This window comes from Triticum dicoccoides, chromosome 1A (genome assembly GCF_002162155.2).
Source record: "Triticum dicoccoides isolate Atlit2015 ecotype Zavitan chromosome 1A, WEW_v2.0, whole genome shotgun sequence".
Lineage (NCBI taxonomy): Eukaryota > Viridiplantae > Streptophyta > Magnoliopsida > Poales > Poaceae > Triticum > Triticum dicoccoides.
The window spans coordinates 124,836,301-124,863,231 of record NC_041380.1 but is presented as its reverse complement, the minus strand read 5'-3'; positions in this window follow the sequence as shown (position 1 = coordinate 124,863,231).

The following is a 26,931-nucleotide window of genomic DNA, read 5'->3' as shown; positions in this document are numbered from 1 at the left end:
ACTCCATGTTAGTGTTGTCTAGGGAAAGATAGTGATCGGGTGCTTACCCCGGGTACTTGAGGTACCGCGGGTCGTGGATGACACAGAAGTTCCCCGGATCTTGTGGGTAAAGTGTGCAACCTCTGCAGAGTTTAAAACTATTTGAATAGCCGAGTCCACGGTCAAGGACAGTTGGGTAACCGCTCTTGGGCTACGTCCACATGTTTACAAACCAGTGTATGTGTTTGGATAAGTGGGAAGAACTACTTGGGTCAAGTCAAAGGACTTGACATGATTGAGTTGGGTTGACGCCCACTCTATTTATGTTGATATCTGTAACCTGTCCTCATGGTTACTTGAATTCTCCTGATGCATGTCTTACAAGTTGTTGAACATGTCATTGCACTCAAAACTAGCTTTCTGCAAAAATTTACCTATATCATGCATTGTTGTATCTTGAGCCAAAACATGGGTTGCTTGCGAGTACATTCAAAGTACTCATTGGCTTGCCACTGGTTATTTAATTGGCCAGGCATGGAAGGACAGGAGTTCGAAGAAGAGTTCTTTGGAGACGAACATGCGAACTAGGACGTTTCCCAGTTAGAATGCCTGTAGGGTTAAGACAGATGGCATGGGTTCTACTTATCGACGAAGATTTCCGCTGCTTAAGTTTATTTGGCATTCATCCCTTGTGGCTTTATCTATGTAAGACTTGACCATAATGGTCATAATTTGTGTAAGACTATATGTATGGATGTAAGACTCTTGTTATTCAGCTTCTAGGTGTTCAGTGAGCATTGATCTCTGGGATCACTGTACACGTGCATTCGGTGATCACGACTTGTGAGTCGGGGTCCCCACATTTCGGGGAGAAAAAATAAGAGAAGAAATCATCGCATTTTACGATACAGAGCCGCCGCCAAGCCCTAAAACCTCTCGGGAGGACTGATCTGGAGTCCGTTCGGGGCTCCGGAGAGGGGGATTCGTCGTCGTCATCATCATCAACCATCCTCCATCATGAATTTCATGATGCTCACCGCCGTGTGTGAGTAATTCCATCGTAGGCTTGCTGGACACTGATGGGTTGGATGAGATTCACCATGTAATCGAGTTAGTTTTGTTAGGGTTTGATCCCTAGTATCCACTATGTTCTGAGATTGATGTTGCTATGACTTTGCTATGCTCAATGCTTGTCACTAGGGCCCGAGTGGCATGATTTCAGATCTGAACCTATTATGTTTTCATCAATATATGAGAGTTCTAGATCCTATCTTGCAAGTCTATAGTCACCTATTATGTGTTATGATCCGTTAACCCCGAAGTGACAATAATCGAGATACTTACCGGTGATGACCGTAGTTTGTGGAGTTCATGTATTCACTATGTGCTAATGCTTTGTTCCGGTTCTCTATTAAAAGGAGGCCTTAATATCCCTTAGTTTCCATTAGGACCCTGCTGCCACGGGAGGGTAGGACAAAAGATGTCATGCAAGTTCTTTTCCATAAGCACGTATGACTATATTCGGAATACATGCCTACATTACATTGACAAATTGGAGCTAGTTCTGTGTCACCCTATGTTATGACTGTTACATGATGAACTGCATCCGACATAATTATCCATCAGGCCTTGTTCGGTTGGGTGCGAATCCGAGTGGATTGAAGGGGTTTGAAGGGGATTTAAACCTCTTGTAAGTCAAAATACAAGCCAATCCTTGCCAATCCCCTCCAATCCTCTTGGGGAGAGGATTAACCGAACAAGCCCTCATTGATCCGATGCCTACGAGCTTTCCATATACTGGTTTACGCTTATTTACTTTCCCGTTGCTATTGTTACAATCACTACAAAACACCAAAAACATTACTTTGCTTTCATTACTCTTTTGTTACCGTTACCATCACTATCATATTACTTTGCTACTAAACACTTTGCTGCAGATACTAAGTTTCCAGGTGTGGTTGAATTGACAACTCAGCTGCTAATACTTGAGAATATTCTTTGGCTCCCCTTGTGTCGAATCAATAAATTTGGGTTGAATACTCTACCCTTGAAAGCTGTTGCGATCCCCTATACTTGTGGGTTATCATTCGTCTTCATGATCCGACCGATCCTGGCACCGAAGGTACGACACCTCCGCGATCTGCACACGTTCAGCTCGGTGACATCCCACAAACTCTAGATCCAGCTAAGTGTCGAGGGAGAGCTTCATCAGCACGACGGCGTGATGACGGTGATGATGAAGTTACCGACGCAGGGCTTCGCCCAAGCACTACAATGATATGACCGTGGTGGAAATATGTGGAGGGGGCACCCCACACGGCTAAACAATCAACTTGTGTGTCTATGGGTGCCCCATCCCCCGTATATATAGGAGTGGAGGAGGGGGAGGGCTGGCCCTCTATGGCACGCCCAAGGGGGAGTCCTACTCCCGGTGGGAGTAGGATTCCCCCTTTCCCTTGTTAGAGTAGGAGAGAAGGAAGGGGGAGAGAGAGGGAAGGAGGGGGCACCCAATTCGGATTGGGTTAGGGGGCGCGCCCTCCACCTTGGCCGCCTCCTCCTCTCTCTCACTGGGGCCCATTAAGGCCCATACACTCCCGGGAGGGTTCCGGTAACCCCCCGATACTCCGGTAAATGCCCGAACTCACCCGAAACCATTCTGATGTCCAAACATAGCCTTCCAATATATCGATCTTTATGTCTCGACCATTTTGAGACTCCTCGTCATGTCCGTGATCATATCCGAGACTCCGAACTACCTTCGGTACATCAAAACACATAAACTCATAATACCGATCATCGTCGAACATTAAGCGTGTGGACCCTACGGGTTCGAGAACTATGTAGACATGACCGAGACTCATCTCCGGTCAATAACCAATAGCGGAACTCAGATGCTCATATTGGTTCCCACATATTCTACGAAGATCTTTATCGGTCAAACCGCATAACAACATACGTTGTTCCCTTTGTCATCGGTATGTTACTTGCCCGAGATTCGATTGTTGGTATCTCAATACCTAGTTCAATCTCGTTGCCGGAAAGTCTCTTTACTCATTCCGTAGTGCAACATCCCGTAACTAACTCATTAGTCACATTGCTTGCAAGGCTTATAGTGATGTGCATTACCGAGAGGGCCCAGAGATACCTCTCCGACAATCAGAGTGACAAATCCTAATCTCGATCTATGTCAACTCAACAAACACCATCGGAGACACCTCTAGAGCATCTTTATAGTCACCCAGTTACATTGTGGCATTTGATAGCACACTAAGTGTTGGGGATATAGCTTCTGAGTTAACCCGCCCAGGAGGGTCGGGTTATATACCAGGCGATTTGTAGGACAATGCCCAGGAAGGAGTTGAAGATGGCGGTTTATGAAGATGACTTGTGAAGAGCTCAAAGGCCCACAGGCGGCTTAAGGCCCGTAGGTGTAAACCGCCATATGTATGTGACTTGTGCTATAAGGCAATTGTAATTAGGTCACCTAGCCGGATACGTTTGTAAGCCGGCCGGGACTCTGTAGGCCACCGGGCGTCAACCTGTGTATATAAAGGGACAATCCGCCGGCGAGTTAGGGACAACAGACAACAAACCAAGAACTAGGTCAAGCGTATTCGCTCCCTGGTAATCGAGATCTAGCAATACCACTTCCAACTGGATTAGGCCTTTACCTTCACCGCAAGGGGCCGAACCAGTATAAAACTCCCGTGTCCTTTGCCCCATTAAACCCCTTGAAGCTAACCTAGTGCGATGGCTCCACGACTAAGTCCTCACACTAGGATATCTGCCGTGACTAATCCATGATAGTTGGCTTCCACCGTGGGGCCAGCGCATGGTGGTTTCGAGCTCTTGAAGGGTAACTTCGAAGGGATCAAGGGATACACCGTGGGACGGATGACCAAGAGTCGACGCAGCAAGCTCTACATCGATGACGCAGACTGGGGCCCCGAGGCCGGCTCAATTGAGTATGGGTACCGGGTCACCTTTGGTGGAATTTATATCTTCATCAGCAAGATCGGTGAACCGGGCCCTGAGCCGGACATCTGCACTGACATCATTGAGACGGCTCAGCGTGCGAGATCCGCCCGAGTTCAGCCCGCCATGAATCGTGCCTTCGTGGGATTCATCCATGGAACGGAATCTGAGGATAGATCGGTATCTGGTCATGAGACGGTTGTTTACTCTGATGGTGAGTCGTCCACCGGTGAGATTGAGTCATTGTATCAACTGCAAGATGGCCGGCTTGGGGGCTGTTCCGATGGTGACAGTATTCCGGGCCCCTACGAGCCGCCGAACCGGGTTGCGATCTTCATGGCCGGTATGCAGCCGGTACAACATTCTTCAACTGCAGCGGCATTAATCTCCGGGTCAGCAGCCGAGGCAGGAGGCCCTGCACGCCCACCTGCTCAAGTCTTGTCCGACTTACTAGACACCTTGGCAACACTGCTGACGATGGAGGTTAACCCGAATAACCGAGATCAGCATAACGCGGAAGTCACAAAATTGCAAGATCAGATAACCCAAGCTAAGGAATACCTGGCGGCTGAAGATGCCAGGATGGCCACGGAGCGGGTTACATTGGATGCTCGGGCACAGTGGATTCAGTCGGAGTCTTACCGGCTCATGCCAGATCAGAACGCTTCGAACAAAGTCATGAGGAGGAGGCATCAGACTCGTCTGCCTTCGGTCTACGAGGCAAGAAATCTTTTTAACACGCCAGGAGCAGGAACCAGTAACCCGCCAGTGGTAGACCGGGTTGAAGCGCCTAGGATGGGAACGTCGGTTCAGTCGCGCACGACGGACCCGCCTCGTCAGAACAATATCCTACCACAACACATGCCGACACCATCGGGTCATTACTCTAACCCTTTGGATAACATGATTGTGGCAGCATCATGATTGGCGGCTCTCCCAGTTGAAGGGGAGTCTCCGACAACAGTTGAAATGCGGAGGGCTAGAGAGCTCCTTCAGACAGCATTGGTTCAGCAGCAGGCTTATTCTTACAGTCAAGACAAGATTCATTCGACCCCTTGACCGAGCCAGAGTTACAGCAGGCATATCGATGAGCCGGCTGTGTCAAGCAACGGGTGACACCGCAATCTGCCCCGTGGACATAACCCGATGGGTGATGGAGCTGATGCACATAACATAATGGATCAAGGTAGGGCATGTCGGGAGGCTGACCTGGCGGCTCAGTATGCGGCCCGTCAACCTTCTCTGGTTCGTCTGACAACTTCGGTGGACCCATGTGAAACCTTTAGGAATTTGGGCGTGCCGTGTTTAGTGTCGGCTTTACGTAATGAGCATCTACCCAAGTATTTCAAGGGTCCTCGCAAGGTGCCTAACTATACAACCGACTTACCTCCTGAAGCATGGGTCGAGAGTTATGAGATGGCCATGGAATTGCTAGATGTTAGCAATGATGCGTGTGCTAAATATTTCCCCCTGATGTTAGATGGAATGGACCGCACTTGGTTGAAGGGGCTCCCTGCCAACTCCATTGGGTCATGGGCCGAGTTAAAGGCCCGGTTTATCCAGAATTTCAAAGATACATGCAAGAAGCATATGTCAATTGTGGATCTGGATGCCTGTGTCCAAGAAGACTGTGAGTCAACAACCCATTGGGTGCGCCGGGTCTCGACTATCTTACATTCATCGGATCGCATCAATGTCGGTTCAATAGTCATAATGTTGGAGAAGAATTGTCGTTTTACGCCTCTTAAGCATAAGTTAGGACGGCTCAAGAGCCACTGCAGTGACATGGGGGAACTGATGGCGACACTGGTTAGGTATGCTGACTCTGATGGTACCAAGGACCCCGAGTCTGATGATGAAAAGTCGGTAAAGGGAAAGAAGAGCAGCAGCACCAGAGGGCAGCAGCATAACCCGACAAGTCATGGAAGCAATGGTAAGCGCAAAGCTGATAATAGTTTGGACTTTGTGGCTAACACCAATGTGCGGAGTAATGGTTAGCGTCGTAAGGGTAAGCCGCCCCCACGGGTTGGAGGGTTAGGCTTCAATCTTGAGCAGCTGCTAAATCAACCCTACCCAAGGCATGGTACACGAGAAAGACCGTCTGGCCACCTCTGGAAGGATTGCTTCATTATGAAGGAGTAATTCCAGTCTTTTTCAAGACAGTCATGGGTCGGGTGGTGGCTTAGGATCCGGATCTCATGGACCGGGTTACAACGGTGGCGGTTCTAGCTCTAGATTCGAAGTTAATCCAGGCAATCAAGGCAACCAGGGTAGTTATCATCAACAGTCAGGTCAGGGGAATCAACAACAACAATCGGGGTATCAGAGTAACCAAAAGCAGTTGAACAGCGGGCAATACCATGTCTTCACCACAAGTTTATGCAAACGGGATCAGAAGCTCCATAAAAGGGCGGTGAACGCCATTGAGCCGACAGTTCCCCGTTACTTGCGCTGGTCTAAGCAGCCCATTGTGTGGAGTCGGGAAGATCACCCGCCCCGGGTTGATAATCCGGGTCACTTGGCTTTGGTGGTCGCACCTTAGGTCGGAGGATATAAGTTCACCAAGGTACTCATGGACGGAGGGAGCAACATCAATATCCTTTATTATGAAACTTTTCGTCGCATGTGGTTGATGGATAAAAATCTTAAACCGTCAAACATTGTTTTCCACGGCGTGGTGCCTGGTAAGTCGGCATACCCAGTTGGTAAGATAGCTCTGGAAGTTGCTTTTGGAGATGATCATGACTCTAGGTCGGAGACATGGACCTTTGAAGTAGTCAAGATTCACAGCCCGTATCATGCTCTGTTTGGATGGCCGGCTTATGCCAAATTCATGGCGCGGCCTTGTTATGTTTATCTGCAGCTCAAGATGCCGGGTTACAAGGGGACCATCACAGTGCATGGAAGCCGAAAGATAGCTTTGGAGTGCGAAGAAGGTGATGCAGCTTATGCTGAGTCGGTTTGTGCAACGGAGGAGTTAAAATTTTATAAGGACAACGCTGATCTGGCGGATATGACACCTTTGAAGAAGCCAACTACAGAGCATGATCCAGTCTTGAAGTTCAAGTCGGCATATGATACCAAGCTAGTTGTTTTCGTTCCTAGCGATTCATGCAAGCAGTTCAGTATCAGTGCCAATCTGGATCTGAAATAGGAAGGCGCGCTCATCGAGTTCATCCTTGAGAACCGGGACATCTTTGCATGGAAACCTTCTAACATGCCAGATGTATCGAGGGAACTCGCTGAGCACACTCTTAATATTGATCCCAAGTTTAAACCGGTCAAGCAGTTTCTTTGTCGTTTAAATGAAGAAAGGTGTAAGGCCATCGGTGAAGAGGTGGCCCGGCTCTTGGTGGCCGATATGTCCATTTTGCATCATGCTTTTATATCGATATTTATTGCATTATGGGCTGTTATTACACATTATGTCACAATACTTATGCCTATTCTCTCTTATTTTATAAGGTTTACATGAAGAGGGGGAATGCCGACAGCTGGAATTCTGGGCTGGAAAGGGAGCAAATATTAGAGACCTATTCTGCACATCTCCAAAAGTCCTGAAACTTCACAGGAGCACGTTTCAGAATATATAAAAAATATTGAGCGAAAGAAGTACCACACGGGGGCCACCCACCGTCCACGAGGGTGGGGGCGCGCTCTACCCGCTAGGCGCGCCCCCTACCTCATGGGCCCCCTGGTAGCCCTCTGATGCCAATCTTTGGCTATATGGAGTCTTTCATCGAGGAAAAAAATCATAAGCAAGCTCACGAGACGAAACTCCGCCGCCACGAGGCGGAACCTTGGCGGAACCAATCTAGGGCTCCAGCGGAGCTGTTGTGCCGGGGAAACTTCCCTCCGGGAGGGGGAAATCATCATCATCGTCATCACCAACGATCCTCTGATCAGGAGGGGGTTAATCTCCATCAACATATTCACCAGCACCATCTCATCTCAAACCCTAGTTCATCTCTTGTATCCAATCTTTGTCCCAAAGCCTTAGATTGGTACCTGTGGGTTGCTAGTAGTGTTGATTACACCTTGTAGTTGATGCTAGTTGGTTTATTCGGTGGAATATCATATTCTCAGATCCATTATGCATATAAATACCCCTCTGATTATGAACATGAATATGCTTTGTGAGCAGTTACGTTTGTTCCTGAGGACATGGGAGAAGTCTTGCTATAAGTAGTCATGTGAATTTGGTATTCGTTCGATATTTTGATGAGATGTATGTTGTCTTTCCTCCATGGTGTCATGTGAACGTCAACTACATGAAACTTTACCATTGTTTGGGCCTAGGGGAAGGCATTGGGAAGTAATAAGTAGATGATAGGTTGCTAGAGTGACAGAAGCTTAAACCCTAGTTTATGAGTTGCTTCATAAGGGGCTGGTTTGGATCCATATGTTTCATGCTATGGTTAGGTATACCTTAATACTTCTTTTGTAGTTGCGGATGCTTGCAATAGGCATTAATCATAAGTGGGATTCTTGTCCAAGGAAGGACAGTACCCAACCACTGGTCCACCCACATATCAAATTATCAAAGTACCGAACACGAATAATACGAGCGTGATGAAAACTAGCTTGACGATAATTCCCATGTGTCCTCGGGAGCGCTTTCCTTTATATAAGAGTTTGTCCAGGCTTGTCCTTTGCTACAAAAAGTATTGGGCCATCTTTCTGCACCTTATTTACCTTTATTGCTTGTTACCCATTACAAATTGCCTTATCACAAAACTATCTGTTACCGATAATTTCAGTGCTTGCAGATAATACCTTACTGAAAACCGCTTATCATTCCTTCTGGTCCTCATTGGGTTCGACACTCTTACTTATCAAAAAGGCTACGAATGATCCCCTACACTTGTGGGTCATCAAGACTCTTTTCTCGTGTCGTTGCCGGGGAGTGAAGCGCCTTTGGTAGGTGGAATTTGGTAAGGAAAAATTTATATAGTGTGCTGAAGTTTACTCTCACTTGTTACTATGGAACATAATCCTTTGAGGGGCTTGTTCGGGGTATCTTCGCCCCGATCAGTAGAGCAAAGAGTTGCTCCTCAACCTACTGAACCTACTGAAAATGTTTACTTTGAAATTCCTTCGGGTATGATAGAGAAACTGCAAGCTAATCCTTTCACATGTGATGGAACATTACATCCCAATTTGCACCTAATCTATGTGAATGAAATTTGTGGATTATTTAAGCTTGCAGGTATGCCCGAGGATGTTATCAAGAAGAAGGTCTTCCCTTTGTCTTTGAAGGGAAAGGCATTGACATGGTTTAGGCTATGTGATGATATGGGATCATGGAACTACAACCGATTGAAATTGGAATGTCATCAGAAGTTTTATCCTATGCATCGTGTTCATCGTGATCGTAATTATATATATAATTTTTGGCCTCGCGAAGGAGAAAGCACCGCTCAAGCTTGGGGGAGGCTTAAGTCAATGTTATATTCATGCCCCAATGATGTGCTCTCAAGAGAAATTATTATTCAAAAAATTTATGCTCGACTTTCTCTCGATAATCGCTCCATGCTCGATACTTCTTGTACTGGCACTTTTATGATGAAGACTATTGAATTCAAATGGGATTTATTGGAAAGAATTAAATGCAACCCTGAAGATTGGCATCTCGATGAAGGTAAGGAGTCAGGTATAACACCTAAGTTTGATTGTGTTAAATCTTTTATGGATACCGATTCTTTCTGTGAATTTAGCACTAAATATGGACTTGACTCTGAGATAGTGGCTTCTTTCTGTGAATCCTTTGCTACTCATGTTGATCTCCCTAAGGAGAAGTGGTTTAAATATAATCCTCCCATTGAAGTAAAAATAGTTACACCTATTAAAGTTGAAGAAAAGACTATCACTTATAGTGATCGTGTTGTTCCTACTGCTTATATTGAGAAACCACCTTTCCCTGCTAGAATAAAGGATCATGCTAAAGCTTCAATTGTGGTTCATGAGAGTAATACTAGAACACGTACATCCTCTGAGCAAATTAAAGTTGAACCTAGTGTTGCTATGGTTAAAGGGCCGATGATATTGATGGGCATGTTATTTACTTCTGTGATGAAGCTGCTAGAATTGCTAGACCTGATACTAAGAATAAACATAGACATGTTGTAGGCATGCCTGTTATTTCTGTTAAAATAGGAGATCATTTCTATCATGGCTTATGTGATATGGGTGCTAGTGCAAGTGCAATACATCATTCCTTATACAAAGAAATTATGTATGATATTGCACCTGCTGAGTTAGAAGAAATTGATGTTACAATTAAGCTTGCCAATAGAGATACTATTTCATTAGTTGGGATTGTTAGAGATGTTAAAATCTTGTGTGGGAAAGTTAAATATCCTACTGATTTTCTTGTTCTTGGTTCCCCACAAGATGACTTTTGTCCCATTATATTTGGTAGACCCTTCTTGAATACTGTTAATGCCCAGATAGACTGCAAAAAGGATGTTGTTACTATTGGTATAGGGGATTTGTCTCATGAGTTTAATTTTGCTAAATTTCATAGACAACCCCATAATAAATAATTGCCTAGTAAAGATGGTATTATTGGTCTTGCTTCTATCGTCGTGCCTCCTAGTGATCCTTTAGAACAATATTTGCTAGACCATGAAAATGATATGTTTATGAATGAAAGAAGGGAAATAGATGAAGTATTCTTTAAACAGGGACCTATTTTGAAACACAACTTGCCTTTTGAAATCCTAGGGGATCCGCCTCCACCTAAGGGCGATCCCATGTTTGAGCTTAAACCTTTACCTGATACTCTTAAATGTGCTTATCTTGATGAGAAAGAGATATATCCTGTTATTATTAGTGCTAACCTTTCAGAGGATGGAGAAAAGAAATTATTGAAAACTCTAAAGAAACACCAGGTTGCTATTGGATATACTCTTGAAGATCTTAAGGGCATTAGTCCCACTCTATGCCAGCACAAAATAAAATTGGAGAAAGATGCAAAATCGGTTGTTGATCACCAACGACGGTTAAATCCTAAGATGAAAGAAGTGGTAAGAAAAGAAATACTAAAGCTTCTGGAGGTAGGTATAATTTATCCCGTTGCTGATAGTCAGTGGGTGAGTCCTGTCCATTGTGTCCCTAACAAGGGAGGTATTACTGTTGTCCCTAATGATAAAGATGAATTGATCCCACAAAGAATTGTTACACGTTATAGAACGGTAATTGATTTCCGCAAATTAAATAAAGCTACTAAAAAGGATCATTACCCTTTACCTTTTATTGATCAAATGCTAGAAAGATTATCCAAACATACACATTTTTGCTTTCTAGATGGCTATTCTGGGTTCTCTCAAATACCTGTATCAAAAGAGGATCAAGAAAAGACAACTTTTACTTGCCCTTTCAGTACCTTTGCTTATAGATGTATGCCTTTTGGCTTATGTAATGCACCTGCTACCTTTCAAAGATGTATGACTGCTATATTCTCTGACTTTTGTGAAAAGATTGTTGAGGTTTTCATGGATGATTTCTCTGTTTATGGAACTTCTTTTGATGATTACTTAAGCAACCTTGATCGAGTTTTGCAGAGATGTGAAGAAACTAATCTTGTCTTGAATTGGGAGAAGTGCCACTTTATGGTTAATGAAGGTATTGTCTTGGGGCATAATTTTTTTGAAAGAGGTATTGATGTTGATAAAGCTAAAGTCGATGCTATTGAAAAGATGCCGTGTCCCAAGGATATTAAAGGTATAAGAAGTTTCCTTGGTCATGTCAGTTTTTATAGGAGGTTCATTAAGGACTTTTCTAAAATTTCCAGGCCTCTGACTAATCTCTTACAAAAAGATGTTCCTTTTATCTTTGATGATGATTGTGTAGAAGCATTTGAAATACTTAAGAAAGCTTTAATTTCTGCACCCATTGTTCATTCACCTGATTGGAATTTACCCTTTGAAATTATGTGTGATGCTAGTGATTATGCTGTAGGGGGCTACCTCTTGAGCACTGCGTTGGATTTCCTTGAAGAGGAAAGGATGATGCAGCAAAGTAGCGTAAGTATTTCCCTTAGTTTTTGAGAACCAAGGTATCAATCCAGTAGGAGTCTACGCGCGAGTCCCTATTACCTGCACAAAACAAATAACTCCTCGCAACCAACGCGATAAGGGGTTGTCAATCCCTTCACGGTCACTTACGAGAGTGAGATCTGATAGATATGATAGAATAATATTTTTGTATTTTTGTGATAAAGATGCAAATAAAATAAAAGCAAAGTAAAAATCAAAGGAACTAACTAAGTATTGGAAGATTAATATGATGAAGATAGACCCATGGGCCATAGGTTTGTCTAGTGGCTTCTCTCAAGAGCATAAGTATTTTACGGTGAGTGAACGAATTACTGTTGAGCAACTAACAGAATTGAGCATAGTTATGAGAATATCTAGGTATGATCATGTGTATAGGCATCACGTCCGAGACAAGTAGACCGACTCCTGCCTGCATCTACTACTATTACTCCACTCATCGACCGCTATCCAGCATGCATCTAGAGTATCAAGTTCATGAAAACAGAGTAACGCCTTAAGCAAGATGACATGATGTAGAGGGATAAATTCATGCAATATGATAAAAAAAACATCTTGTTATCCTCGATGGCAACAATACAATACGTGCCTTGCTGCCCCTACTATCACTGGGAAAGGACACCGCAAGATTGAACCCAAAGCTAAGCACTTCTCCCATTGCAAGAAAGATCAATCTAGTAGGCCAAATCAAACTGATAATTTGAAGAGACTTGCAAAGATAACCAATCATACATAAAAGAATTCAGAGAAGATTCAAATATTGTTCATAGATAATCTTGATCATAAACCCACAATTCATCGGTCTCAACAAACACACGGCAAAAAAGAAGATTACATCGAATAGATCTCCACAAGAGAGGGGGAGAACATTGTATTGAGATCCAAAAGGAGAGAAGAAGCCATCTAGCTAATAACTATGGACCCGAAGGTCTGAAGTAAACTACTTACACTTCATCGGATAGGCTATGGTGTTGATGTAGAAGCCCTCCATGATGGATGGCCCCTCCGGCGGAGCTCCGGAACAGGCCCCAAGATGGGATCTCGTGGATACAGAAGGTTGCGGCGGTGGAATTAGGTTTTTGGCTCCGTATCTGATTGTTTGGGGGTATGTAGGTATATATAGGAGGAAGGAGTACGTCGGTGGAGCAACAGGGGGCCCACGAGGGTGGAGGGCGCGCCTGGGGGGTAGGCGCGCCCTCGTACCTCATGGCTTCCCTGTTGGTTGCTTGACGTAGGGTCCAAGTCTCCTGGATCTTGTTTGTTCCAAAAATCACGTTCCTGAAGGTTTCATTCCGTTTGGACTCCGTTTGATATTCCTTTTCTTTGAAACCCTAAAATAGGCAAAAGCAGCAATTCTGGGCTGGGCCTCCGGTTAATAGGTTAGTCCCAAAAATAATATAAAAGTGGATAATAAAGCCCAATAATATCCAAAATAGTAGATAATATAGCATGGAGCAATCAAAAATTATAGATACGTTGGACACGTATCAAGCATCCCCAAGCTTAATTCCTGCTCGTCCTCGAGTAGGTAAATGATAAAAACAGAATTTTTGATGCGGAGTGCTACTTGGCATAATTTTAATGTAATTCTTCTTAATTGTGGTATGAATATTCAGATCTGAAAGATTCAAGACAAAAGTTCATATTGACATAAAAATAATAATACTTCAAGCATACTAACCAAGCAATTATGTCTTCTCAAAATAACATGGCCAAAGAAAGTTATCCCTACAAAATCATATAGTCTGCCTATGCTCTATATTTACCACACAAAGTATTTAAATCATGCACAACCTCGATGACAGGCCAAGAAATTGTTTCATACTTTTGACATTCTCAAAACTTTTTCAATATTCACACAATACATGAGCGTGAGCCATGGATATAGCACTATAGGTGGAATAGAATGGTGGTTGTGGAGAAGAAAAAAAGGGAGAAGATAGTCTCACATCAACTAGGCATATCAACGGGCTATGGAGATGCCCATCAATAGATATCAATGTGAGTGAGTAGGGATTTCCATGCAACGGATGCACTAGAGCTATAAGTATATGAAAGCTCAAAAAGAAACTAAGTGGGTGTGCATCCAACTTGCTTGCTCATGAAGACCTAGGGCATTTTGAGGAAGCCCATCATTAGAATATACAAGCCAAGTTCTATAATGAAAAATTCCCACTAGTATATGAAAGTGACGAAATGAGAGACTCTCTACTATGAATATCATGGTGCTACTTTGAAGCACAAGTGTGGTAAAAGGATAGTAGCATTGACCCTTCTCTCTTTTTCTCTCATTTATTTATTTATTTTTATTTGGGCCTTTTCTCCTTTTTTATGGCCTCTTTTCTTTCTCCTTTTTTTTTATTTTTCGTCTGGAGTCTCATCCCGACTTGTGGGGGAATCATAGTCTCCATCATCCTTTCCTTACTGGGACCATGCTCTAATAATGATGATCATCACACTTTTATTTTCTTACAACTCAACAATTACAACTCGATACTTAGAACAAAATATGACTCTATATGAATGCCTCCGGCGGTGTACCGGGATATGCAATGACTCATGAGTGACATGTATGAAAGAATTATGAACGGTGGCTTTGCCACAAATACTATGTCAACTACATGATCATGCTAAGAAATATGACAATGATGGAGTGTGTCATAATAAACGGAATGGTGGAAAGTTGCATGGCAATATTATCTCGGAATGGCTATGGAAATGTCATAATAGGTAGGTATGGTGGCTGTTTTGAGGAAGGTATATGGTGGGTGTATGATACCGGCGAGAGGTGCGCGGTATTAGAGAGGCTAGCAATGGTGGAAGGGTGAGAGTGCGTATAATCCATGGACTCAACATTAGTCATAAAGAACTCATATACTTATTGCAAAAATCTACAAGTTATCAAAGCAAAGTATTACGCGCATGCTCCTAGGGGGATAGATTGGTAGGAAAAGACCATTGCTCGTCCCCGACCGCCACTCATAAGGAAGACAATTAATAAATAAATCATGCTCTGACTTCATCACATAATGGTTCACCATACGTGCATGCTACGGGAATCACAAACTTTAACACAAGTATTCTTCAAATTCACAACTACTCAACTAGCACAACTTTAATATCACCATCTTCATATCTCAAAACAATTATCAAGCATCAAACTTCTCATTGTATTCAACACACTCACAAGAAAGTTTTATTATTAATCTTGTATACCAAGCATATTAGGATTTTAAGCAAATTCCCATGCTATTTAAGACTCTCAAAATAATATAAGTGAAGCATGAGAGATCAATAGTTTCTATAAAACAAATCCACCACCGTGCTCTAAAAGATATAAGTGAAGTACTAGAGCAAAACTATATAACTCAAAAGATACAAGCGAAGCACATAGAGTATTCTAACAAATTCCAAATCATGTATGGCTCTCTCAAAAGGTGTGTACAGCAAGGATGATTGTGGTAAACTAAAAAGTAAAGACTCAAATCATACAAGACGCTCCAAGCAAAACACATATCATGTGGCGAATAAAAATATAGCTCCAAGTAAAGTTACCGATAGAAGTAGACGAAAGAGGGGATGCCTTCTGGGGCATCCCCAAGCTTTGGCTTTTAGGTGTCCTTAGATTATCTTGGGGGTGCCGTGGTAATCCCCAAGCTTAAGCTCTTGCCACTCCTTGTTCCATAATCCATCAAATCTTTACCCAAAACTTGAAAACTTCACAACACAAAACTTAAAGTAGAAAATCTCGTGAGCTCCGTTAGCGAAATAAAACAAAAGACCACTTCAAGGTACTGTAATGAACTCATTCTTTATTTATATTGGTGTTAAACCTACTGTATTCTAACTTCTCTATGGTTTATAAACTATTTTACTAGCCATAGATTCATCAAAATAAGCAAACAACACATGAAAAACAGAACAGTCTGTTGTAATCTGAAGCTAGCGCAGGATATGGAACCCTAAAAATTCTAAAATAAATTGCTGTACGTGAGGAATTTATCTATTAATCATCTGCAAAAAGAATTAACTAAATAGCACTTTCCAAATAAAAATGGCAGCAGTTCTCGTGAGCGCTAAAGTTTCTGTTTTTTACAGCAAGTGTAACAAGACTTTCCTCAAGTCTTCCCACCGGTTCTACTTGGCACAAACACTAATTAACACAAACTAAACAGAGGCTAAATAAATTATCTATTACTAAACAGGAGCAAAAATCAAGGAATAAAAATAAATTTGGGTTGCCTCCCAACAAGCGCTATCGTTTAACGCCCCTAGCTAGGCATAACAAGCAAGGATAGATCTAGGTATTGCCATCTTTGGTAGGAAATTCTTCAATGAGGCATCTACCATCTTTAGGAATTTCTTATTTTTATTGATTATCAAACTTTTAGGCACAAGATCGGAAAAATCATTTGTCACAAATGGTTCCTTAATGATAGCAAAAAGATTGGGATGAACACTTATAGATTTGAGATCCGCAGTTTCCTTACTAGAGGATTCACCCTTATTTTTAGGAACATACATAAGCTTGGCAATTTTAGCGGGAGGACTTAGAGTATTCTTTACAGAAGAAAAAGCGGTTCCCAAGTTGGTAATAATATCCTCAAGTTATCAATTCTAGTGGAATCGTGATTTATTTTCTCATTAACTATGGGTTCCTTCTCTTTAATATTTTTCAAAGTGACTCCTACTTTAGATCCATATTGAGAGATTCGATTGTGGATCTTTTTATCCAAATTTTCAATTAACTCTACAATGGCAACCTTATTTTCAATAATTTCAAGCCTTTGCATTACATGCTCCAAAGTTAATACAGTTCCATTAAGCAAAAGAGGGGGTGAGCCAAACAAATCTATCATAGCATTATAAGAATCAAAAGTATGGCTACCCAAGAAGTTCCCTCCAGTAATAGTATCAAGGACATATCTATGCCAAGGAGTAATGCCAACATAAAAATTGCGAAGAAGAACGGAACTAGATTGCTTCCTGGTGGATCTATTTTGAGCATTGCAAATTCTATACCAAGCGTCTTTTAGATTTCCCCCCTCCCTTTGCTTAAAATTTAGAATTTCATTCTCGGGAGATAACGGAGAAGATAAGGGACTAGCCATAACGACAAGCAAGCAAACTAACACACAAACAAACAAAAAGCAAGCGGGCAAAAAGAGTCAAATAGAGAAAGAGAGGGAGGATAGAGAGAGAGGGCGAATAAAATGGCAAGGGTGAAGTGGGGGAGAGGAAAACAAGAGGCAAATGGCCAATAATGTAATGCGGGAGATAAGGGTATGTGATGGGTACTTGGTATGTTGACTTTTGCGTAGACCTCCCCGGCAACGGCGCCAGAAATCCTTCTTGCTACCTCTTGAGCACTGCGTTGGATTTCCATGAAGAGGAAAGGATGATGCAGCAAAGTAGCGTAAGTATTTCCCTCAGTTTTTGAGAACCAAGGTATCAATCCAGTAGGAGGCTACGCGCGAGTCCCTCGTACCTGCACAAAACAAATAACTCCTCGCAACCAACGCGATAAGGGGTTGTCAATCCCTTCACGGTCACTTACGAGAGTGAGATATGATAGATATGATAGAATAATATTTTTGGTATTTTTGTGATAAAGATGCAAAGTAAAATAAAAGCAAAGTAAAAATCAAAGGAAATAACTAAGTATTGGAAGATTAATATGATGAAGATAGACCCGGGGGCCATAGGTTTCACTAGTGGCTTCTCTCAAGAGCATAAGTATTTTACGGTGGGTGAATGAATTACTGTTGATCAATTGACATAATTGAGCATAGTTATGAGAATATCTAGGTATGATCATGTGTATAGGCATCACGTCCGAGACAAGTAGACCGACTCCTGCCTGCATCTACTACTATTACTCCACTCATCGACCGCTATCCAGCATGCATCTAGTGTATTAAGTTCATGAAAACAGAGTAACGCCTTAAGCAAGATGACATGATGTAGAGGGATAAATTCATGCAATATGATAAAAAACGCATCTTGTTATCCGTGATGGCAACAATACAATACGTGCCTTGCTGCCCCTACTGTCACTGGGAAAGGACACCACAAGATTGAACCCAAAGCTAAGCACTTCTCCCATTGCAAGAAAGATCAATCTAGTAGGCCAAACCAAACTGATAATTCGAAGAGACTTACAAAGATAACCAATCATACATAAAAGAATTCAGAGAAGATTCAAATATTGTTCATAGATAATCTTGATCATAAACCCACAATTCATCGTTCTCAACAAACACACTGCAAAAAGAAGGTTACATCGAATAGATCTCCACAAGAGAGGGGGAGAACATTGTATTGAGACCCAAAAAGAGAGAAGAAGCCATCTAGCTAATAACTATGGACCCGAAGGTCTGAAGTAAACAACTCACACTTCATCGGATAGGCTATGGTGTTGATGTAGAAGCCCTCCGTGATGGATGCCCCCTCCAGCGGAGCTCCGAAACAGGCCCCAAGATGGGATCTCGTGGATACAGAAGGTTGCGGCGGTGGAATTAGGTTTTTGGCTCCATATATGATCGTTTGGGGTATGTAGGTATATATAGGAGGAAGGAGTACGTCGGTGGAGCAACAGGGGGCCCACGAGGGTGGAGGGCACGCCTGGGGGGTAGGCGCGCCCTCCTACCTCGTGGCTTCCCTGTTGGTTGCTTGACGTAGGGTCCAAGTCTCCTGGATCTTGTTTGTTCCAAAAATCACGTTCCCAAAGGTTTCATTCCGTTTGGACTCCGTTTGATATTCCTTTTCTTCGAAACCCTAAAATAGGCAAAAACAACAATTCTGGGCTAGGCCTCCGGTTAATAGGTTAGTCCCAGAAATAATATAAAAGTGGATAATAAAGCCCAATAATGTCCAAAACAGTAGATAATATAGCATGGAGCAATCAAAATTTATAGATACATTGGAGACGTATCAAGGGGCTGTTCTAGGACAAAGAGTTGAGAAGAAATTAAATGTTATCCAATATGCTAGTAAAACTCTAGACAGTGCCCAAAGAAATTATGCTACTACTGAAAAGGAATTTTTAGCAGTTGTATTTGCTTGTGATAAATTCAGACCTTATATTTTTTATTCCAAAGTAATTGTTCACACTGATCATGCTTCTATTAAATATCTTATGGAAAAGAAAGATGCTACACCTAGACTTATCAGATGGGTTCTCTTGCTACAAGAATTTGATTTGCATATTATTGATAGAAAGGGAGATGAGAACCCCGTTGCAGACAACTCTAGGTTAGAGAATGTTCTTGATGACCCACTACCTATTGATGATAGCTTTCCCGATGAACAATTAGCTGTCATAAATGCTTCTCGTACTGCTCCATGGTATGCTGATTATGCTAATTACATTGTTGCTAAATTTATACCACCTAGTTTCACATACCAACAAAAGAAAAAGTTCTTCTCTGATCTAAGACATTACTTCTAGGATGAGCCCATATCTTTATAAAGAAGGAGTAGATGGTGTTATTAGACATTGTGTACCTGAGCATGAACAGGAACAGATCCTATGCAAGTGTCACTCTGAGGCTTATGGAGGACACCATGCTCGAGATAGAACTGCACATAAGGTATTGCAATCCGGTTTTTATTGGCCTACTCTCTTCAAGGATGCTCGTAAGTTTGTTTTGTCTTGTGATGAATGTCAAAGAATTGGTAATATCAGTAGCGTCAAGAAATGCCTATGAATTATTCACTTGTTATCGAACCATTTGTTGTTTGGGGCTTTGATTATATGGGACCGTTTCCTTCCTCTAATGGGTATACTCATATTTTAGTTGTTGTTGATTACGTTACTAAGTGGGTAGAAGCTATTCCAACTAGTAGTGCTGATCATAGCACCTCTATTAAGATGCTTAAAGAAGTTATTTTTTTGAGGTTTGGAGTCCCTAGATATCTAATGACTGATGGTGGTTCACATTTATTCATGGTGCTTTTCGTAAAATGTTTTCTAAGTATGATGTTAATCATAGAATTGCATCTCCATATCATCCACATTCTAGTGGTCAAGTAGAACTGAGTAATAGAGAGCTTAAATTAATTTTGCAAAAGACTGTTAATAGATCTAGGAAGAATCGGTCCAAGAAACTAGATGATGCATTATGGGCCTATAGAACTGCATACAAAAATCCTATGGGTATGTCTCCATATAAAATGGTTTATAGAAAATCATGTCACTTACCTATCGAACTAGAACATAAGGCATATTGGGCCATTAAAGAGCTCAACTATGACTTCAAACTTGCCGGTGAGAAGAGGCTTTTTGACATTAGCTCTCTTGATGAATGGAGAACCCAGGCTTATGAAAATGCCAAACTGTTTAAAGAAAAAGTTAAAAGATGGCATGATAAAAGGATACAAAAGCGTGAGTTTAATATAGGTGATTATGTATTGCTATACAACTCTCGTTTAAGATTTTTTGCAGGCAAACTCCTCTCTAAAAGGGAAGGTCCTTACGTCATCGAGAAGGTCTATCGTTTCGGTGCCATAAAAATTAACAACTTCGAAGGCACAAATCCGAGGGTGGTGAACGGTTAAAGAATCAAAAATTATATCCCAGGTAATCCCATAAATGTTGAAACTAATGTTATTGAAACCGTAACCCTGGAGGAATACATAAGGGACACTTTTCAGAACGTTTCAGACTCCAAAAAGGAATAGGTACGTGGTACGGTAAGTAAACCGACTCCAAAACAGTTCTAATGAAAAATTTCCTCCATTTTGGAATATTTAAGAAAATAGGAAAATAAGAAGCAGACCGGAAAGGACACAAGGCTTCCACGAGGGTGGAGGGCGCGCTCTACCCCCTGGGCGCGCCCCCTGCCTCGTGGGCACCTCGTGTGCCCTCCGGACTCTGTTTTCTTGCACGATACTTCTTTTGGTTGGTAAAAATTCATTATATAATCTCCCGAAGGTTTTGACCACTGTACCACACAAATATCCTCTGTTTTTGTTTCGAGCTATTTCTGCTGCAGATTTAGAGCAAGATGTCTTCTCAAGAGTCAGTCGGGGAGAGTCGGGTGTCCCATCCAACACCGGGGCCAAGAGCAAACAGCGATGCTGACCACTTTGGTCCATCAACTGAGGACGAGATGGAGGCTGACTTGAAAAGGATAGATGCCATTGAGGAGGATCAAGAAGTTACTTCTCGTTTCCGAGTCGGATTCACGATGGGGGAACTACAGAGCTCTGCTATTCCAAACTCGGTCATCCCTTCCAATGTTAGATTTCTTTCTTATGAAAATATGAAAAAGAGTGTCACTTGTTCTCCTGCGGCTATGCAACATCCTTGGGTGAAAGGACCTTTAGCCGTCACGGGCAAGCTCCGTAAGGAAATAATGGACCTCAAGCAGCAAGTCAATAAGCTCAAGGAAGAGAATCGTATCATGAGGGGCATCATCGCTAATAATATCACATCACCACCCCCGAAGAAAGAGACATAAACACATGGGTATGGGCACTCCCCTTGGCAACTGCCAAGCTTGGGGGAGTGCCCCTGTATCGTATCACCATCACACTTTTATCTTTACCATTTTTCTTAGTTCAATCCTTTTGGTAATATCTTGATCTAGTAGAATAAAGTTTTAGTATACTCTAGTTTTTTGTTTTGCTTTATGATCCTTCTATGTAATCGAGTCTGTGAGCCATATAATAAAGATTAGTGTTGAGTCAAGGGCTTGATTATCTTGCTATGATCTTGAGGGAATAAAATAAAAGAAAGAACAAAAAGAAATAAAAGAGATCATATGGATCTTATGGAGAGTAATGACTTCACATATAAAGAGTATGATGAATAAAAGTTGTTGAGAGTTTACAAGCATAGTTTTGGTCATCGTTGCAATTAATAGGAAGTAATAAAGAAAGAGAGGTTTTCACATATAAATATACTATCTTGGACATCTTTTATGATTGTGAGCACTCATTAAAATATGACATTTTAAAGAGTTGAGGTTGGACAAGGAAGACAATGTAATGGGTTATGTTTTCTTACATCTGGAATAAATTATATTGTCATGGATCATCCAACATGTTGATCTTGCCTTTCCCTCTCATGCTAGCCAAATTCTATGCACCAAGTAGAGATACTACTTGTGCTTCCAAATATCCTTAAACCCAGTTTTTCCATGAGAGTCCACCATATCTACCTATGGATTGAGTAAGATCCTTCAAGCAAGTTGTCATCGTTGCAAGCAATAAAAATTGCTCTCTAAATATGTGTGATTTATTAGTGTGGATAAAATAAGCTTTATATGATCCTATGACGTGGAAGAAATAAAAGCGACGGACTTCATAATAAAGGTCCATATCACAAGTGGCAATATAAAGTGACATTCTTTCGCATTAAGATTTTGTGCATCCAACCATAAAAGCACATGACAACCTCTGCTTCCCTCTGCGAAGGGCCTATCTTTTATTCTTGTCTTATACTTCATATAAGAGTCATGGTGATCTTCACCTTTCCCTTTTATATTTTATCCTTTGGCAAGCGCAATATGTTGGAAAGATCCTGATATATATATAGCTAATTGGATGTAAGTTTTCATGAACTATTATTGTTGACATTACCCTTGAGGTAAAAGGTTGGCAGGCAAAACTATAAGCCCCTATCTTTCTCTGTGTCCGATTAAAACTTCATACCCATAAATATTGCGTGAGTGTTAGCAATTGTGAAAGACTAAATGATAGTTGAGTATGTGGACTTGCTGAAAAGCTCTTATATTGACTCTTTCCGATGTTATGATAAATTGCAATTGCTTCAATGATCGATATCGGCTTTCGCTTGAGGACAAGCGAGGTCTAAGCTTGGGGGAGTTGATATGTCCATTTTGCATCATGCTTTTATATCGATATTTGTTGCATTATGGGTTGTTATTACACATTATGTCACAATACTTATGCCTATTCTCTCTTATTTTATAAGATTTACATGAAGAGGGGGAATGCTGGAAGCTGGAATTCTGGGCTGAAAAGGGAGCAAATATTAGAGACCTATTCTGCACATCTCCAAAAGTCCCGAAACTTCACGGGAGCACGTTTCAGAATATAAAAAAATATTGGGCGAAAGAAGTACCAGAGGGGGCCACCCACCGTCCACGAGGGTGGGGGTGCGCCGTACCCCCCTGGGCGTGCTCCCTGTCTCGTGGGCCCCATGGCAGCCCTCTGATGCCCATCTTTGGCTATGTAGAGTCTTTCATCGAGGAAAAAATCATAAGCAAGCTCACAAGATGAAACTCAACCGCCACGAGGTGGAACCTTGGAAAAACCAATCTAGGGCTCCGGCGGAGCTGTTCTGCCGGGGAAAATTCCCTCCGGGAGGGGGAAATCATCATCATCATCGTCACCAACGATCCTCTCATCGGGAGGGGGTCCATCTCCATCAACATCTTCACCAGCACCATCTCATCTCAAACCCTAGTTCATCTCTTGTATCCAATCTTTGTCCCAAAACCTCAGATTGGTACCTGTGGGTTGCTAGTAGTGTTGATTACTCCTTGTAGTTGACGCTAGTTGGTTTATTCGGTGGACGGTCATATGTTCAGATCCATTATGCATATAAATACCCCTCTGATTATGAACATGAATATGCTTTGTGAGTAGTTACGTTTGTTCCTGAGGACATGGGAGAAGTCTTGCTATAAGTAGTCATGTGAATTTGGTATTCGTTTGATATTTTGATGAGATGTATGTTGTCTTTCCTCTAGTGGTGTCATGTTAATGTCGACTACATGACACTTTACCATTGTTCGGGCCTAGGGGAAGGCATTGGGAAGTAATAAGTAGATGATGGGTTGCTAGAGTGACAGAAGCTTAAACCCTAGTTTATGAGTTGCTTCCTAAGGGGACGATTTGGATCCATATGTTTCATGCTATGGTTAGGTTTACCTTAATACTTCTTTTGTAGTTGCAGATGCTTGCAATAGGGGCTAATCATAAGTGGGATGCTTGTCCAAGGAAGGATAGTACCCAAGCACCGGTCCACCCACATATCAAATTATCAAAGTACCGAACGCGAATCATACGAGCGTGATGAAAACTAGCTTGACGATAATTCCCATGTGTCCTCGGGAGCGCTTTCCTTTATATAAGAGTTTATCCAGGCTTGTCCTTTGCTACAAAAAGGATTGGGACATCTTGTTGCACCTTATTTACCTTTATTGCTTGTTACCCGTTACAAATTGCCTTATCACAAAACTATCTGTTATCGATAATTTCAGTGCTTGCAGAGAATACCTTGCTAAAAACCGCTTATCATTTCCTTCTGCTCCTCATTGGGTTCAACACTCTTACTTATCGAAAAGGCTACGATAGACCCCCCTACACTTGTGGGTCATCAGCGGCTAGTTTTATTGTTGAAGTTTTCACCCTGGGTGGTTGGCTAATCCGGTGCTGGTACTTAAGAAGAACGACACTTGGCGCAGGTGTGTGGATTACATGGAGTTCAACAAGCTTGTCCAGCTGATCCTTTTGCTCTCCCTCGTATTGATCAAATTATTGATGCTACAGCGGGTCATGAGCATTTGAGTTTTTTGGATGCCTATTCTGGTTATCATCAGATCAAAATGGAAGTTAAGGACCAGGAAAAGACAGCTTTCATTACTCCCTTTGGAGCCTTCTGCTATGTATCTATGCCTTTTGGGCTTAAGAGTGCTCAGGCGACTTACCAGCGATGTGTGCAGAATTTCCTTCATAATCAGATTTGGTGCAATGTTCATGCTTATGTGGATGATATTGTGGTGAAGTACAGAAAGAAAGAGACCTTGATAGACGACTTAAGGGAGACCTTTGATAATCTCCGCGTCTACAAAATGATGCTTAACCCGACCTAGTGTGTTTTTGGTGTGCCAGTAGGCAAGCTCTTGGGTTTTCTACTTTCCAACAGAGGCATTGAAGCTAACCCCGCGAAGATCAAAGCTATTACTTCCCTGACTAAGCCGGCGTGTGTCAATGACGTTCAACGTTTGGTGGGTCACATTGTGGCCTTAAGCCGGTTCATAAGCCGGTTGGGAGAGAAGGCTATCCCTCTGTATCAGATGATGAAAAAGACAGATAATTTTGTTTGGAGTGATGTCGCTAATGCAGCACTTGAGACTTGAAGAAGCAGCTGGTTGAGCCGCCCGTTCTTTCCGCTCTTATTGATAAGGAGCAATTGTTGTTATATGTGGCTGCTAATGCCCGGGCTGTCAGTGTAGCTATCGTGGTGGAATGGAAAGAGGCAGGCAAGGAATATCTAGTTCAAAGGCTGGTTTACTACATCGGTGAGGTGCTTATTGAGTCTAAGCAGAGGTATCTGCACTGGCATAAACTTGTGTATGTGTTGTTCATGGTTAATTCTGCTCTGTTAGGGGATATTATTCAGAACAGAGAAGCCACAGGTCGGATAGCCAAGTGGGCCATTGAACTTGGACCTCATAGTTTGAAATATATGCCTCACACGGCCATCAAGTCTCAAGCACTGGTGGATTTCATCAATGACTGGACGGAGCTGCAGATGCCTGAGGAAAAGCCAGATAACACGTATTGGACTATTCACTTTGATGGGTCCAGGCAATTAGAGGGCTACAGTTGTGCTATCTTCCCCTCGAGGTGATAAATTTTGTTATGTTCTCCATTTGATGTTCTCTTGCACTAACAATGCAGCTAAATATGAGGCCTTGCTCCACGGTCTTTGGATGGCTAAAGAGATGAACTTAAGCCGGGTAAGGTGCTTTGGTGACTCAGATTTGGTAGCTCAACAAGTCTCTAGTACTTGGGATTCTAAGGATCCACTCATGGCGGCTTATCGACGAGAGGTGGACATTATTGCTGGGCACTTCAAGGGTTATCAAGTTGAGCATGTTGATCAGAGAAAAAATGAAGTGGCTGATGCCTTAAGCTGGTTGGGTTCTCAACGTAAACCGGTGCCGCCTAATGTCTTTCTTGACGTCTTGCATAACCCGTCGATCAAATTACCTACAGAGGAGGATTTGGCTATTCCTGACCTGGAAGTGCAATTGGTGGCGGCTCTTCATGTAATTCCTGATTGGACAGTTCCATATTTGGCTTATATGACCCGGGGAGAGTTACCTGAGGATGAAACTATGGCTGGGCAAATAACCCGACGGTCAAAGTCGATGACTATTGTCAATGGAGAGCTACATCATCGCAGTGTCACAGGGGCGTTTCAACATTGTGTTTCACCTGAAGAAGGTTGTGAGATTCTGCGCGAAATTCATGAAGGAGATTGTGTCCATCATGCTGTCTCTAAGTCTCTTGTGGCCAAAGCTTTTCGTCATGGATTTTGTTGGCTGGCGGCTCACGCTGATGCTGAGGATCTAGTCAGTAAATGTGATGGATGTCAGAAATTTTCACGACGAGCCCATGTGTCGGCTCAAGAATTGAGGATGATTCCGATTACTTGGCCATTTGCAGTCTGGGGGCTTGATATGGTTGGACCTTTCAAATGGTCCAAGGATAAGAAAACACACCTCCTGGTGGTGGTTGACAAATTTACAAAGTGGGTTGAGGTAGAGCCGATCAGTAAATGCGACACGACGACGGCGGTTCAATTCATTAAAAAGGGTGCTATGAAAGAATTTTGTCAACATGAGCATATCCAGCTTGATGTATCATCAGTGGCTCATCCCCAGTCCAATGGTCAAGCCGAGAGGGCCAACCAAGAGATCCTGAGAGGCATCAAGACCCGGCTTATGGTTCCCCTACAGAGGACGTCGCGTTGTTGGGTGGAGGAGTTATCTTCCATTTATGGAGCATTAATACCACCCCAACAGATCTATGGGTTACACGCCTTTCTTCCTGGTTTACGGAGCAGAGGCGGTTATCCCTAGTGACATCCGTCACGACTCACCTCGTGTGGCGGCTTATGTTGAAGCTGACAACGAAAGAGCACGTCAGGAAGCAC